Below are 17,417 nucleotides of genomic sequence, written 5' to 3'. Positions count from 1 at the left end.
AATATTGTTCCTAATGTCACACAGAATGTAAGTTTTAGCATATGCCTTTAGAGTTTGTTTCCTAACCTAGTATATTTTATTTCTGTCCATTAATTTATTTTTGATGCTCTTTACTATATGTATGCTCTGTGAATTTGCACAAAGTACTTATAGGGGCTCCAAAAAAGACAAATAAGAACATTACTATTTAGATATAAGTTAAAATATTGGCAATTAATATCTGTAAGATGGAGAAGAAAGGTCACCACAGCTATGCCCACACAACAAGAATTCTGTACCCCTGTGGCCAAAGTTCATCTAAGGGAGCCTCAGGAGTCATGCAAGAGGTATTGAAAGCCTAGTGGAGCCCAAGACAGAAGCGTTGTTTTGAGGGTCAGGCCCACATTCAAGCAGCAGGCCCACTGATTGTGCTCCTAGATTCCCTAGGGTTTAGGAGGAGCTATGGCTATTAGTGTCTGAGCAGAAACGCTCTTCTTCCCTCTGACGTCAGTAATGCCAGTGGACATTCCTTTCAGCTTTGATCCTGGCTGATACTTGATTCCCATGCTGGGAATCTTGCTTCGTACTTGTCTCATCTTCCTTGTGTAGCCAGCAAGCTACCCGTGTCTGAGCATCCACAGCAGGCTCACATCTCCATCCCATGGTGAGCCCTCAGGCGACTCTACCTTAGGCCTACTCTCTCTCTCACTGCCCTGAGAGCATGCAAATGTGCAGACAACTTCTGAGAGGTGTGTGTCTTATCAATGACACAGCTCAGAAGAACCATTCCATCATGCGTTCTGGGAGTGTTCAGTCTCAAGCCCAGCCCCTCTTGCTGCAGTCAGAAGAATCTCTACTTATGCAGAATTCTCCTGAGGGACACATGCTGTTTTGGATAGATGGGCTTGCCAGCCTGAATTCTACAATGGATCTGGGGACAAGGAGAGTCTCAGCTCCAGCACATCTTCCTGCATTTGGGAAAACATCCCACCCATGTGGGGGGGACCTGTTGAAATACTTGTGGTATCTGACTCAATGAGATGGCTCACCAGCTCTGTCCATCAGTGAATCCAGAGGCGGTTCAGGCATCTCTAGCTGTTCCCACTGCATCTGGGAAACTATTCAGTCCATGCAGATAACTTCTTGGTAACCAGATGGGACTCCTGGCTTGGGCCCTGGCTGCCTTCCCACACAGTCTGGGTGCCATCTCTGTGTCTTCCTCAGGCCATCCAGACTACAGTTCCTGCCAACAACACAGGAGAAATCACAGGACTCAGGATGCACTGGGATTAGGGATACCTGCTAGTGATGTCAGCGGTCAGAGCTTGGGGAGTAGAGTCAGCAGCTTACTTTAAATGTTCTGAAGGTCACTTGATGAAAAACAAGCACAAACTCACTCTAAAGGCTAGAATCCATACCTAATTATTTAATGCATAAACCTACAAGTGTCAGGAACATTTGAGGAATTATGACTTTATCAAATGGGCAAAATAAGACATCAACGACTGATCCAAAGATGTGTGAACTCTCAGACAATAACTCAAATAGCTGTCTTTAAACGAGTTCAGTTAATTTCAAGAAATTTATCAAATACATTGAAATAATAAAAAGAATCAGAACAAATTCTGGAACTGAAAAAATATAACGTAGAAAGTGAAAAATGCAATGAAGAACAACCAAAGCAGAATTAATTAAGCAGAAGACAGAAAGGGAGCTAAAGAGAGGCTAATTGAAAATACCCATTCAAAGTTGAAAAAGGTCAAAAGAAAGAAGAATTTCTAAATAAAATATTTGCTTTTCAACTGTAAAACAAGTTTAAGCCAGTGAGTCAATGGAGCTCCCCTTATTTGTATTTATGTAGTGGTCAGAGACTCTGGTTAACTTTAAGGGAACCAAAAATGCTCAATGTATAAATTAATCATATTGTTATGTATGGCTAAAAGCAACCAGTAAAAAAAGGAAAAAAGAATATGTAGCGATATACACAATGGAATAGTACTCAAATATATAAAAGAACCAAATCTTGTCATTCACAACAACATGGATGGGCTTCAGAATCTAAAACAGTGGTTATCAGGAGTTCATAGTGTAAAAATGATTCACCATCAGATAAATAGGTTTTAGTACATATGGAGCAGAACAATAGTATGGAGAGGCCATATAAATTTTATGAGGATAAAATATTTTAGGTAGACACAGGCTTGGTGTATAGGAGGAAATTGAGCAAGAAAACAAATAATCACAGAATGAACATTATCTTCAAGCAAATGTAAGACATTAATAACAATTGGCTGGCTACTTAGGAAATGAGGATGCATTCACAGAAATGATATTGTAGACCAATCATCTCATTACAATAAAATGAAGTATGAAATCCAAAGTAAAACTTCAAAATAGTATTTAAAATAACATGCCTTCCTTCCTTCCTTCCTCCCTTCCTTCCTCCTTTCCTTCCTCCCATGTTTATATTGGGGGAGTCAGTGCCCTTAATTCCTTAATAAATATCTGCATAAAAGTCCATTCAGATGCATTAGTACAGCTTCTTTTCTGTGGATCCCTGGTGTTGCAGGAGAAAACCTGGTAGAGGCAGAATGCAGAGAGCACTAACAGGAGAAGCTGGGTCACTGTCATTTGCTGTGTGTCGTCTTTAGCTGTTTCTTGGACACACGGGGTTATTCACAACTTCTTCTATCACTTCAACACCCAAACCAATTGTGAAAGGAAAAAGTGCCCTCATTTACACTTTCCTTTTCTGGGGCTGGGGATGGGGCTCAGGGTGCACACTTACCGGGCATGGGTGAGGCCCTGGTTCGATTCTCAGCACCGTGTATAAATAAATAAAATAAAGGTCTACCAACAACAAAAAATATTTTTAAGAATTTAAAAAGTAAAACAACAACAAAAAAAAAACTTTCCTCTTCTGAGAACTTTCCTCAAAGCCAGCACCATCCCCTCACTGGCACCCTCTTGTGGCACATGCCCAGAGCTGGGTGAAATATGTTTCTTCAGTCTTGAAGACAGAGGGAAGAGTGTGTGTCAGGATTTGGATGGGAGGTGTCCCCACAAGCTCATGTATGGGACAAGGCAGGATTTGCAGAGATGAAATGGTTGGGTTATGAGAGCGTTGATCTCATCAGTGGGTTGAGAATCTATGGTGCGGATTAACTGGTTGCTAACTGCAGGCAGGTAAGGCCTGGCTGGCGGGATCACTGGAGTGTGTCTTCCAGTGTTTCTGTTTTTGTCTCTGGGGAGCAGAGCTCTGTATCTCTGCTTCCTGGTTCCAGGTTCTGAGCTGCTTCCCTTCACCACAGCCTCCCACCATGATGTTCTCCTTCACCTCGGACACAGAGCTGTGGCATTGACTGAGGAATAAACCTCTGAAACCATGAGCCACAATAACGTGTCCTCCTTTAAAGTTGTTCCTGTGGGGTCTTTTCCTGACAGCAGCACAAAGGCTGACCAAACCATGTCTCTACACATAATCCAAAGTTTATAAATACTGGCAAATCAAGTGTACCGTTGAGTCATTTTTACCAAAATTACATGTGATAAGGATACTGATTTCCTAAATATTGTAAAAATTATCAAGTAAAAGTAAGACATCTTTCTCACTCTGGGCCTTGCTGAGATGTTACACACTGGTGACTTACTTCTTCCTTAAACACTTTGCCATGATCCATGGGTCACTTCTCTTCCTCTTCCTCTTACATCATTGCTTTTTCTTTTGCAGTCTTCTTAATGAATCCTCTTCATATAATTGGCCTTTAAATTTGAGGCACCCAGATCATCCCTCAACCCCTTGACCACTGACACCCCCTTGGATGTCTCCAGCTCCAAGACTGAGCTGTCACCTGCCTCTGATGACTCTCCAGTCATATCTGTGTCCCTGATTCTTTCCCTGTCTTCAGTGTTATACCTAATGCCTCCCTTAACAATTTCAACTGCAGTTATTATCTCAGGATAATAATAAATTAATAAACAATAATAATTCATTATTTCATGATTCTTCTTTAAAATTTTTACTTTTTAAGTTTATGCCAAGTGCTTTAATATCTTACATCAAAATGTTAATACATGAGTATATGAGTAATACAGAAAAATTTGAGAAATATATAGTATAATAATAATTAATATAGAGAAATTTGAGGAATAGTATAATAAACACCAACATATTCTCCTTATAAACCTTAAACTTAATCTTTATCATATTTTAGTTAGCTTTCTTCTATATCTAAGTCTTTGACAATAGCTTGCAGGAATAGCAACACTTGATTTCTGCATACCTCATCAGGTGTCTTAAGAAAAAAAATACATAGTATATAGTATATATACTATATATTGTATATATAATACACTATGATTATAATATATATCATTGCAATGATATCACATTTATGTAACATTTCATAATCAGGACTTATTCAATTTTCTCTCAGGTTTTCCTAAAATGGAATGTGTATTCATCTTTTTTGTACCAAAGCTCATCAAGTTTTATGTACATGGAAATATTATTTGCTCTTTAACAAAGAGACACCACCATATCATTGCAACAGCACAGATTATATGGGGGCATTATGTTAAGTGAGGTAAGTCAGGCTGCAAAAGACAAATATCGCATGATCTCACTCCTGTTCACTCTAAGCAAGTTGCACTCATGTGAGCTGAGAGCAGAATAGTGGCTACCAAAGTCTGGGGAGCCAAGTAAGGCAGGGGATATAGCAAGGTGTTAGTCAACGGCCATAATGTTGCAGTTAGATAAAATAAATAATTCTGTGACTCTAACTCACACTAAAGCAAACATAGCTAACAAGAATGCATTTTTTATTTAAAATAATTAGAAGAGAGGATTTTGAAGTTTCTCACAATAAAGAAATGATAAGTGTTTAAGATTATTGCTATGACATTTACCTGATTTGATCTTTACATAATGTGTAAATACATTGAAATGTCCAATTTTACCCCATAAATTTGAGGTTATTATGTGTCAATAAGAAAACACATCAGATTAACAATTGATCCCTCCTTCAGGCCAAGATGGTTTCACAGGAAAGTTTACTATGCCTGTATCAAGGCCTGCTATGTATAGACATAGTGATCCTGACATTAATGGACAGATTGACACATGGTAAAGGAACAGAACAGAGAAACTGGAAAGAGATCACAAAAGGACAATGGTTTAGAAATTTTTTAAGTGCACAACTGGGGCCTGAGATATAACACAGTGGAAGGCATTTGCTTAATATGCATAGACCATGAGTTCACCTGGGTTCAATCCCAAGCTCTTCAAGAAAAAAAAAAGTTTAAAAAAAGATAAAATGATATATCATAGTTTCTTTATATATTCATTTATTGAAGGGCATCTAGGTTGGTTCCATAGTCTAGCTATTGTGAATTGTGCTGCTATAAACATTGATGTGGCTGTGTCCCTGTAGAATGCTGTTTTTTTAGTCCCTTGGGTATGAACCTAGGAGTGGGATAGCTGGGTCAAATGGTGGTTCCATTCCCAGTTTTCAAAGGAATCTTCATACTGCTTTCTAGATTGGTTGCACCAATTTGAAGTCCCCAGAGTATAAAATCATGGCATTTGCAGGTAAATGGTTGGAGCTGGAGAATACATGCTAAGTGAAGTAAACCAATCCCAAACAACCAAAGGCTGAATGTTTTCCCTGATAGGTGGATGCTGATTCATAATGGGGATAGCGGGGAGCATGGGAGGAATGGATAGGGCAAAGGGGAAGGAGGAGAAGGAAGGAGGCATGAGGGTAGGAAAGACAGTGGGATGAGACAGACATCATTACCCTTAAGTACCTGTATAAAGACACAAATGATGTGCCTCTACTTTGAGTACAACCAGATATATGAAAAATTGTGTTCTATATGTGTAGTATGAATTGAAATGTATTTTGCTGTCATATTTAAAAAAATAGAAAAAATAAATAAAATTTTTAAAAAAGATAAGAAGAAAAGAAAAATGTGTGTAAGCCATCATGTGACGAAAGAATAGCCTTATCCTCAAGAGGAACTGGAACACTTGGGTTTTCATAGTAAAAGAATGCTAAACTTCACCATCACACCTGAGACTGTAGAGTCCAATGTGATACTTAAAATTATAAAATTTTCAGAATGGATCACAAAGACAGAAAACCAAGAAGAAGACACTGGATTTGAACTACACCTTGAACTAAATAGACCTGATAGGCATACATTCACACACCAAAACTTATGAGATTCAGCAAAAGCAGTTTATAAAAGTAAGTAAATAGCAATAAATGAGTACATCAAAAAGAAGAAGTGATTCAAATAACAAAAAAATATTATACATCAAGGAATGAGGGGGAAAAATAAGTCTAGAATTGACAGGATACAAGTAATAAAGATTAAAGCAGACATAGAAATAAATGCAATAGAGAATCAAAAAGTGGTGGAAGAGATTAAAAAAAACCTGAATTGCTTTTTGAAAAGAAAAAAAAATCAAAAAATACTTAGCTAAACCCTTCCAAAAAAAGAAGAAAAGACTTAACACAAATAAAATCAGAAATGAAAGATATTACAACCGCACCACCAAGAGATTACTGCAGGAAATTATATGACTACAAAGTGGGTAAACTTGATAAAATAAATTAATCACCAGAAATATACAGCCCATCAGGATTGAATTAAGAAGAAATAGAAAATTCAAATGGGGCTGGTGATGTGGCTCAAGTGGTAGCGCGCTCGCCTGGCATGCATGCGGCCCGGGTTTGATCCTCAGCACCACATACAAACAAAGATGTTATGTCTGCCGAGAACTAAAAAATAAATATTAAAAAATTCTCTCTCTCTCTCTCTCTCTCTCTCTCTCTCTCTCTCTCTCTCTCTCATTCTTAAAAAAAAAGAAAAAGGAAAATTCAAATGGACCAAAAATGAACAAGAAAAGTAAAACAGTATCACAGTTTAGATGCGAGGTATCCTCCAAAAGCTCATGTGTGAGAAAAGGCAAGAAGGTTCACAGGTGAGATGACGGGCTTAGGAGACCCTTACCTAATCAGTGCATTAATCACCTGACAGAAACTAAGTGGCTGGTGACGGTAAGTAGGTAGGATGTGACTGGTGGAGGTGGGTCTGTTGGGCAAGACTTTGGGGTTTATATTTTCTCCCTGGTGAGCAGGGTACTCTGCTTCCCAATAGCCATGTCCCAAACTTCTTTCCCCCTCCACACCCTTGTGCCATGAATTCTGCCTCAACTCAGGACCCAAAGAATGGAGTTGCCATCTGTGGACCAAGACCTGTGAAACTGTGATCCCCAAATAAACTTTTGCTCCTCCAATGGTTCTGGTCACAGCAGCAAAGAAGCTGACTAATAAAAACAGCAGTGAAACTCTCCCATTAAAGAAACGTCCCACTCCATGGCTCCATGGCTAAGTCAGTTTCAGAAACCACTAAGAAATGATACTTCTAAAACAATCTTAAAATTTGAAGTGGAGGAAACACTTGCAAACTAGTTTTATAAGGCCATTGTTAAGTTAATACCAAAGCTGAAAAATGATAATACAAGAAAAGAAAATTACATGCCAATATTTCTGAAGACAACAAATGTAAAAATTCTTGATAAAAATTTGGCCACTTGGATTGCACCAGAATATGAAAAGATCATTCATCATAATCCAGTGGGATTTTCCCTATGGTATAAGGCTGATTCATTCCATTCAACTCTAAAAATGTGACACCGCACACAAAGAAACTAAAGAAAAAAAAACATGTAATCAACTCAGTAACTACAGAAAACCATTTGGCAAAATTCAATGTTTTTGTTTTTAATAAAAACTATCAAAAACTTAGGTTAGGAAGAGACTCGACCCTACAGAGTGAAGGTCTCACAGGAGAACTCACAGCTAAGATCACACAGATTGCATGGGATGCTCACCTGTGGCATTTCAGTCTAGCCCAGGTTTGGAAATGCCAGCAAGTCTATCTCTGGATTGGGAATAAATTATTTCCAAGCCAAACACAGGACATATTTCTGAAATATATGAAGCACTGAAACAACTCAGTAGCAAGAAAGCAAAGTGGTGGTATTCCAACTGGCATGCCTCTTAGAGTCCATCCTTTTCCCAGAATGTCCTGTGCCTTTGAAAAAAAATCAATTGAGCATCAATGCAGGACTTCATTGCAGCATCTCTATTCTGTTCCATTGGTCAACGTGTCTATGTTAATGTCATACCATTTTAAAACTGTAGCTTTGCAAAATAGTTTGAAGTCAGATAGGATGATGTCCCTTGACTACATTTATTTCTAAGTACTTTTTGTAGCCATTTCAGATGGGATATAAATCCATTTCCCAATTGCTCCTACTTCTCCCATCACAGGAACAGACATCTAACACCTGAACGGCTGACACTGATATAGGAAGAAGAAAGCCTATGGGGTCTGGGTCATCACTTTGAGTGTGTTCTGTTAAGAAGAATATTCAAATGGAATTGGTGAGAAAATCCACAGAATTCAGCACGTGTGGGGTCAACTAATGTTGTTGACCTCATAGTGACTGCTTAATAGTGCAGGCAGGGAGATTAAAGGAGGGTGATGGGAGTAATCAGCAGCCTCATTTTCATCCATTTCTACTTCTCTTTAACAGTCAGGGGCAACACATGATTGGGAGATAGACCTAAGTGTCAGGTATCTGCAGGTCCATTACACAACCACACGCTTGTCTGTGCATTTGGAATATTTCAGAATAAACTAATATTTATTTTTTATTAAATTATTCCAAGTTTTATGTGTGTGTGTGTGTGTGTGTGTGTGTGTCTTTTGTCTAATTGATAAGATGTAAAATTGAGGATAATAGTCCAGCTGGATTCTTAGTCATCTTAAAGACTATCCCCAGGAGATCTCTCTGCATGAACACATAATGATCCTTCATGGAGTGAAATGATAAAATGCCTTCTCTCAGCTTATTTAAAGGAAGCAGATTTTATCATACATGCTTCATACAGATACCAAATTCATGACAACAGATGATAAAGAAATAGCATTTTGTAGTGAAAATTTATTTTTTACTTCTTTATTTCTGAATTTAAATTATCCCATCTTGACACCATGCCTTTAAATTAGGCTGGGAGGAGATGGTGTTTAACACTAAAAGCTTATCATCTCACTGGTAATTGCTGAACAGAAGGCAGTGGTTAGCAACACTTGATTAGCGGGGTGAATAGTTCAGAGAAAGGTTACCTAGTGCCACGGGATTCAGGATTTGTCTCTCTGCCAAGTGCCATGGTGGCAACCACGCAGCTCTGTCTCCCTAGTGTGCTAACAAAGAGTCCTTACTGATCCCTGATAATTTCCTTCAATTCTCTAATGTATTGACTCTAATTAGCTTCAAATTCCAAGGAACTAATTAGTCTTAACTTTTGCTAATTGGGAAGCTACGGTAACAAGGTTGGAGAGTGCTGAACTTTTCCACAGTCATTAAAAGTTTTCCACCACATCCAGAAGTCCGTCCTAACAAGTCCCTGAACACTGCTCTTTTAATTAGAGCCATTCTCTCCCAGGAAGGTGCAGGAAATATATTTTCAGTGGAGTCTTGCCTTGCCGTCCTCAGCAATGGACACCCCCAGCCCCCTAGTGCAGAGACCAAAAAGTGCACCCAAGCCCCTGTTCCTCTGGGCTCCCAGGCAGGCAGACGTGTGCTTTGGCTCCTGCTTGCCAACCTATTCAGGATCTCTGGAGTAACAGACTGTACAGTCTTCTCCCAACACTTTGGAATGCATGTGAATTAAAACCTGCATAAGGAAAGGATGCTGCAGGAAGAAGAGCAAACCCCACAGTGGCTGAGAGGAGCTGACCAGCAAACTCTCGAGATGCTGTCATTCCTATTATTAATGATGTACTGTGTGGGATGCTGTTGTGGGTGGTCCTTCTTTCCAATTCATATATATATCAATATATATCAATAGTGACCTGGTGGATAGTCATTCTGCTCAGCTGTGTTGGATGTTTATAAAAAGATAGGAGAGAGGGATCCACCTTATTGCTGAGGTGCTCTGTCCCTCCAGTTGCTGATGTCTGACTTTCGGTGATAGGCATCAGAGTGATAAGACCTTGCAGATGAGTCCAGGTGACAACACTGAAGCCTGAACTCAGACCCCAGCCTATGGCTCTCCACAACTCCATGCCTGGCAAAATGATGTTTTTTAAAAACCTTTTTTTTCCCCCTCCAGTCCTCACTTTAGACAGAGCTTGGGGATGAGCAGTCTTCTTCCCTTTGGAATTCCTGCCTGATCCACCGGAGGGCTCAGCTCCTGATAGGCACCTCTCTGAGAGGATGGGACTGTGGCCCCAGATGGTTCACACACAGGTGTAAAAGTGAGTCACTGTGAAAAATGACATGTGGTTTGCTTATTTTCAAACAGTGGTGGAAATTCAACCTATCTATCCTGTCAGGACTCCATTGTTGTAGGGACAGATGAGGCAAGGCACCAAAGATAGCAGGAAACAGTTTTATTTGGCTGCAGCCAGGTTCAGAGGGCACAGCTTTAGCTGTGATCAATTAATTCCCTGAACTTCGAGTTCAGGTAGTTTTAGAGTTTTATACCCAGCATGTAAGGGGAGGGGCTCAGAAGTTCACAGTCTGCAGAAGTTCATAAAAAGCAGCTTTTCTTTCACTGTTCTGGGCAAGTTAACCCTTCAAGAACAATACCTGAGAAGGGGAGAGCTGCTTCTCCCTTTCTTTCCTCCCCCTGCCAGCTGTTACCATGCAGCCCAGTTGGTAACTTATCTTAAAAATGTAGACATCTCTGTGAAGCCCAGATCAAGGCCAGAGGCCTTGTTAAAGGTTCTGTATTTTTTTAATCATATTTTGCAATTGAAAACACACTTCTACAATCTAGTATACTGAATAAATGTTTGTGAAAAACTAGTAAAGGTGTGCTCAGCACCTGGAGTGCTGATCTCTTCCAGGCCAGTGGCCAAGTGAAATAGAGAAACAGGAAAATAAGAAGTTTACCTACACTGAATTCTTTTGTAGAGATTCTTCTGCTGAGAGTCCTAAAATCAGTTATGGTGAAGATTTCTGGTGAAGCTTAGTTAAGATTCTCTGTGTCTTCCCTCAGGATGGACCCACACTCTGAGGAGCGTCCTGTTTGGGGGCCCTCTGCTCAGGGCTTTGCCTGTGGGGTAGGCTTCTGTGGGGACGAGGTGAGGTAAAATGCAGTTATTTCCTCCTGGGGTCTTGGTCACAGCTTCACCCCACACATTGTGAAACAAGACCCTTCCCAACAGAAAATGCCACGACCTGTCTCCCATGTTGACCTCCCTCACCTCTGGATGCCAGAAGCCCAAGGATTTCACCACTGCCCACCCACATCTGAAGGTCCATCTTCTGGATTCCCAGTCCACCACACAGCCCACCCCATGTCCCTGATGCAGACAGTCCACTGTTCTTGCGTAGGTTGATGTGACCAGTGAGGGAGAACAGCATTCCAAGCCCCCCTGAGACCAATGCTGCCCTCAGTCTGCTGTATTTACTGTGAACTGTGGAGCATCAACTCTGGGGCTGTAAACAGCAATGGCCTGGTGCCCTTGGGGACATCCAAGGAGAACTGGCAGCACTGTTTCCTTCTTGGTGCTCCCATACAGTAAGACCCTGTCTCCACAGCATCCCTGGGTCCCCACAGCAACCCACAGAATTATGCCATAGCTTATTCAGGGTTGTCTCTTTCCTTAATTTCCTGATTGGGGTTTTTATGAACAATGACCCCAGGAAGACCCTTCTGCATCTCCCAGGACCCATATGCACAGAATTCATTATGGGTTGTAAACTAGAATTTAGTCTGGGGGTCATTTTATTTGTGTACTCAATTTTACAACATGACGCCTACTTGTTTTTCTAAATAAATAGGTTGTACCAATTTAGACATCTACTGTCCATGATGAGATATTTTGGTTGATTCTTAGATAACTCAAGGCATTGCGGAGTTTAAAAAAAAATTAAATTGGCTGTGTTTTGAGGTACCTCATGACTTTGATTTTTATTTCTCTGGTTACTGTAGTTAAGCAACTAAATTGACAGAGCCTCGTCTCATACCTACACAATGCTCTCCATGATTCCTCTGTGTTTCCTCATTTATACTGAGACAGCAAACACTGGGCATGCTTTATGATCAGATACACAAGTGGGAAACGTACCTTTAGGAGGCAAGACCCACCAATAGCTTCCTCACTGCCTCCTGCCAGGAGGAGGCTCCTCCACAGAAGGGCCCATGAGACCATTAGTGACCCCTAGTGGGTTTTAGTTGGGAATGCCCTGAGCTGCCACCCACACCTCTTCCTCTCAGCTCCTAAGGGTTCTCTTCAATGCAGTTGTGGGACTTAACCCTTAAAGTCAGGCTCAAGTTTCTGAGAATCCTGGACAAAGAAGTTTCTTAGAAAGAGTTAATCCGGAAGAAAGTCCTCAAGAGAGGGTAAGGATGCCATTGTTGATGGTCATTGATGTCCAAGCCATGTGGGACACGTAGCCTGTGGTTATACCAGAAGAGAATTAGCTAAAATATTAGAATTTGAAATAGTTGCAGTTGTAGCAATAAGATGGGATGAAAGCAAAAAATATATCAGAATTTTGTAGTAGTCTAGTTTTGTTAAAAATCACTGAAAATCAACTGACCATATAAACATAAATGTCCACCTCTGGGCAAGAAACACAAAGTCTCCCACAGGGTCAAGGTTAGGGGTGATAAATGAGACATGTGTTCTGGAACTACAAATCCTCCCTTCTCAGGACACTGGGCCATAACAAAATCCTGGTTCAAAAGGCTCGCTGTCTTAGATGATGGCTCCCATTTCAGGGAATTGCTCTCAACTATGCTTGTTTTGCTTTTGAAAGACTCTTCTAATAGGCTTTTAGGTGTCAGTTTCTAGGTGGTTCAGCATTTGATATAGGCATTAACTATGGCATATCCACTCCCATGCCCCCTTACCCATGAAGGGGTCTCCAGTCTGGTATGCCCATGTGCCCACCTCCCTATGAACAGAGCATGCCACACTGTACTTGGAGTCTTGGCTCTTTTGAGAATGAATCTAGCTCAGCCATGGCTGATAAAGTCTGATGTGGTGAATCATCTTCATGGTGGCCGGTCAGCCCCTCTAAAGGGTGGTTCCATCCCAGAAGCCATTGTGGTTCCCGACGCCCACAGGCCGTTTCCTGGGCATCCGTGTATCAACATGGAAGGGCTGGAGTTGTGCTCTTGGCCACCCACAGCCTGCATCTTTGCCAGAATGGTTGCTCAGTTCATATGCCCACACTGTGGACCTAGCCAGGCTGACGAAAGCGTAGAGGACATTGACCATAGAGTCATTTTGTGTGTTGTTGTTTTTTTGTGTGTCATTTATTGTGCTTTTGGAATATATGTCAATGGGAAATAAATGTTTTCACACTCCCTCTCCACCACTTGCACATGTTTTGAAATAGAGCTCTGCTACCAGTGTTACCACCTTTCCCATCCAGCTGGCCAAGCACTTCTGCTGGTGCACAAGTAGCAGTGACCTCAAACCCTGAGCTGTCATCTTTCTACCCAGCAAACAACCAAGTGCAGTTTGAAAGTGCACTTGTCTCACCTGTCACTCAGGACCACCACTACATGAGTCACAGCCACGTGCCACGGTGTCACCTTGCTCTCACACTGTGCTTTCCTGCTGGGAAGGGCCCTCAGGGTGTTCCTCCTCTAACATGGTCATTCCATGTGGTGCCAGGGGTGAGATGAAGGTGAAGGTGCTGTTGAAAGAGCAGTGGACAAATCAAGTCCTGAGCTCCCTTCTCAGTCTACCTCAATCTTCTGGTCCTGCTGGCTCAATCCTAAGGGCAGGCCCTTCAACTTACTATGTATCATTCTGGACTTGTTGAGTGTGATGGCTTGGTGATGAGGTCCCAGTGGTTGTGGCTGTATGGTCACTGGAGCCCTTGTGATGGGATCTCTGTGACTACCAAGACCCGGTAGCATGGCGAGACTAGTGTTTCAAAAAGCAGGTTTTTCCCAATGTGAATGGACTGGTTTGTCCTGGAAATCTAGTGATTTAACTTGTGGATATGCCATTGGGGTGTAAGATAAAAGCCACAATAATAGTACCCGATAATAGTACCTTGTGATACCCTAGATGTTAGCAATTGTATGGCCCAAGTTGCAGGGTAACACTGCATCCTGGATCACTAGAGATCCCTTTCCTACTTATTTTCCTATTTGATTTAATTTGAAGTCAGTAGTTTTTGTGTATCCCACCACGTGGTTCAAACCAGTAATCAAGGTGTGGACAACACTATCTCCCAAACCCAAAAGTTGTACCTAGTTTTTCCTTCCTTTTTTATGTTTTTATTTGATAGAAGTCAAGATGCAATGATCCATCTTGTACTTTGGATATCCCACGACCCCTTAGCATGAAGCTTCCTATAAACTTTTTTGTGATAACCCTCTGATGGTGATGACGTTCATCTCCTACCTCTGGAGTACTTGTGTTTCTGAAGACATGTGCCAGACTTTTTCTTTTTTATAGGATTTCATATTTTGGAGTTTGAATAATAATAACCAAAGATTTTATGTCTGTTTCATATGTTAACATATTCACATTTTAGTACCAGCAAAAATAGTGTCATGATTTATCCTCAAAAATAGGTCATATAGATACTGCTTTCATAAATAATATTTTATTAGGGCATTGTGGCAATACATAATAGTGGGGTTCATCTTAACATAAGCATATAATTGTACACCCCTGAATATAATTGGTTTCCTCTTCCCCTCCTGCTCCCTCCCCTCATTCCCTTTGCTTTACTCTGCCACTCTTCCTTCCATTTATTGTCGCTTTTTTAATTGGGGCTTTAGAGATGCCCATAAAGGTGAGGTGCACTCGCTCACTCAGGCAGCATAATCTGGCCCATTTCATGGGCAGTTTCTCCCCATTTCTTCCCCTCCTCTCTCCCTTTTCCCTATTGCACTGATCTCCCTTCTGTTTTCATGGGACCCATCCCTCTTTCTGCCTTTGTTTGGTCTAGCTTCCTCACAGGAGAGAAGACATTTGACCCTTGGCTTTCTGAGTCTGGTTTATCTCGCTCAGCCTGATGTCCTCCAGTTCCATGCATTTACTATAATCTCCCCAACCCAGCCTGCCCATTTTCATTGATTTCTGTGGTGTGTCAAAGTAGCTTGTATTTCTCTCAACTATATTCTAATACAAGGCAGGAGAAAAACATGATCCTCAAAGAAACTGCAAATAGAAGTTTGCTTCATGTGAATGTGAATGGTTCTGCCACTCTTCTCTGTAGTGACAGAAGAGAGCTCATTGAGGAAATCAATAGTATGTGCATAAGATCACATAAAGTTTCCCTGCAAATAAACCAAATCTAATACAAGGACTTTCACTCCCTTGGGTTTCAGATGTAAGGTAGTAAACTGACAAGATATGATGAGAAACACACATGACCATATTTAAATAAACAAAGAAATACAACACAGGAGCAACTTAAAATATTCTAGTGGTTACCCTTTAAAAGTAAAAAAAAAATCTTAAATTAATTGTAATAATATATTTATTGAAGTTAACATCTATATGTTTTAATAAGTAATGAATGTTAAAAATTAATTATGGAACATTTTACATTTTGTGTGTGAAGCCTTTAAAACTGAACATATATTCTATATTTCTAATTTATATCAACTCAGGCACTTAAGTTTTGTTAAACATACTTCAACAGTATTTAAATTTAATAAAATTTACAGTTGGAAAATTAGATTCATGTTCCCACAATTTAAAACATACTCAAAATACTGCATCACTGAATTGAATAATCAGAAATTATTTTCCTGCAATATTTGCATTACACATTTACCTAATTGAGCCATCATTTTAAAGATATTTTATTTTATTTTGAAGAAAAACCATATTCATTTTAAGACTAGATTACTCTAGATTATTAACATCAGATTAAAAAAATTCAGCATATAAACTTAATATTCATCAATGTCAACAGTGTTTTCAAATGGCTTTTTGTAGATTTGCAGAGAATTTACATAACTGTATGTCAAAATTAAATTATTTTGCATATCATGTGTAAAATAATTAAATGTATTATTTATTCAAAATGCAAATAACCCAAATAAAAAATAGGCAATAGGGCTAAGGGTATAGCTCAGTGGTAGAGTGCTCACCTATATCTAGGTGATCTAAATTTACATGCTTTTATGACTCAAAAGGATAGAAGAAAGGAAATTGTTTTTACCACAAAGAAATGGTACATTTGAAAACCCAGATGAGCTTAACCTGATTTAAACATTATGCAATGCATCAAACATCACACAGACCCTATGAATATGTATGATTTTGTGTTATTATGTACTAGCTACAAATTAATTTAAGTTTTTTAAAAATAGAGTAAATACTGTATTTGTATATGAAACAAGCAAACAAGTAAAAAGAAATTTATCTATTAGGAAAATGTGGTTGAATAACCCAGAATTTTACAATTCAATTAATAGGAACAAAAAGACTAAAAGAGAGAAAAAATTTTTTCCATAGGCTTATGTGCATGTATGTGCATTACAACTAATGAAATAAATATGTATGTTTGTGTGGTACAGGTATGTACGTATATGTACAGACAAAGCCAGAACAAGGGTCCCTCTTAGGTTCTACAAATACACAGTCTTATGTTTGTACAATGTACTGTTCTGATTGCCTCACATACAAGAACTAATTTAATGTTCACAGTAATACCACTATTATTTTTTATTTTATTGGATGGACATAGAAATTGAAGCACAAAGGTGTAATTAAATTTTCCCTTGTTAGATATCTGACAAAACTGTTTGGTGCTTATACAGGCTGCCCCCTCCCCACGTTCAAAGCCAGCAGTAGCAGGTGACGCTCCTCTCAAGACTATTTCTCTCCTCCTGCTCTGTTGTGCTTCAGATGAGGTGTCCCCAAGGCTCATGTGTGAGACAATGCAAGAAAGTTTAGAGGTAAAATGATGAGGTTGTGAGAGTTTGACCTCATCAGTGCCTTAATCCATGGATAGGGATTAGCTGAGAGACAACTGTAGGCAGGTAGGGTGTGGCTGGAGGAGGCTGGCCATGGTGGGGTATTCCTCTGGGGTTTAATCTTGTCATGGTAAAGATCTCTCTCCCTCCTGATGCCATGTCCATAGTCCCTCCACACCTTTCCACCATGATGTTTCTCCTCACCTCGGGCCCAGAGTAATGGGTAAGCCACCTATGGACTGAGACCTGAAACTGGGAGCCTCCACTACAATTGTTCTTTTTAGGCCTTTGGGTAATAGTGACCAAAAAAAAAAAAATGCTGATTACAACACCCTCTTTGCTACCATCCAGGGAAGTAAGCACAGGCTCTCCAACTGCAGAGTTTTTGCCCTACTCTCTAGCAGTCAAGAAGAGAAGCAAAACCTTTTGAAACATACTGCCTTA

The sequence above is a fragment of the Callospermophilus lateralis genome, chromosome 5, assembly GCF_048772815.1.
Source record: "Callospermophilus lateralis isolate mCalLat2 chromosome 5, mCalLat2.hap1, whole genome shotgun sequence".
NCBI classification, from domain to species: domain Eukaryota; kingdom Metazoa; phylum Chordata; class Mammalia; order Rodentia; family Sciuridae; genus Callospermophilus; species Callospermophilus lateralis.
This window is presented reverse-complemented; position numbering follows the sequence as displayed.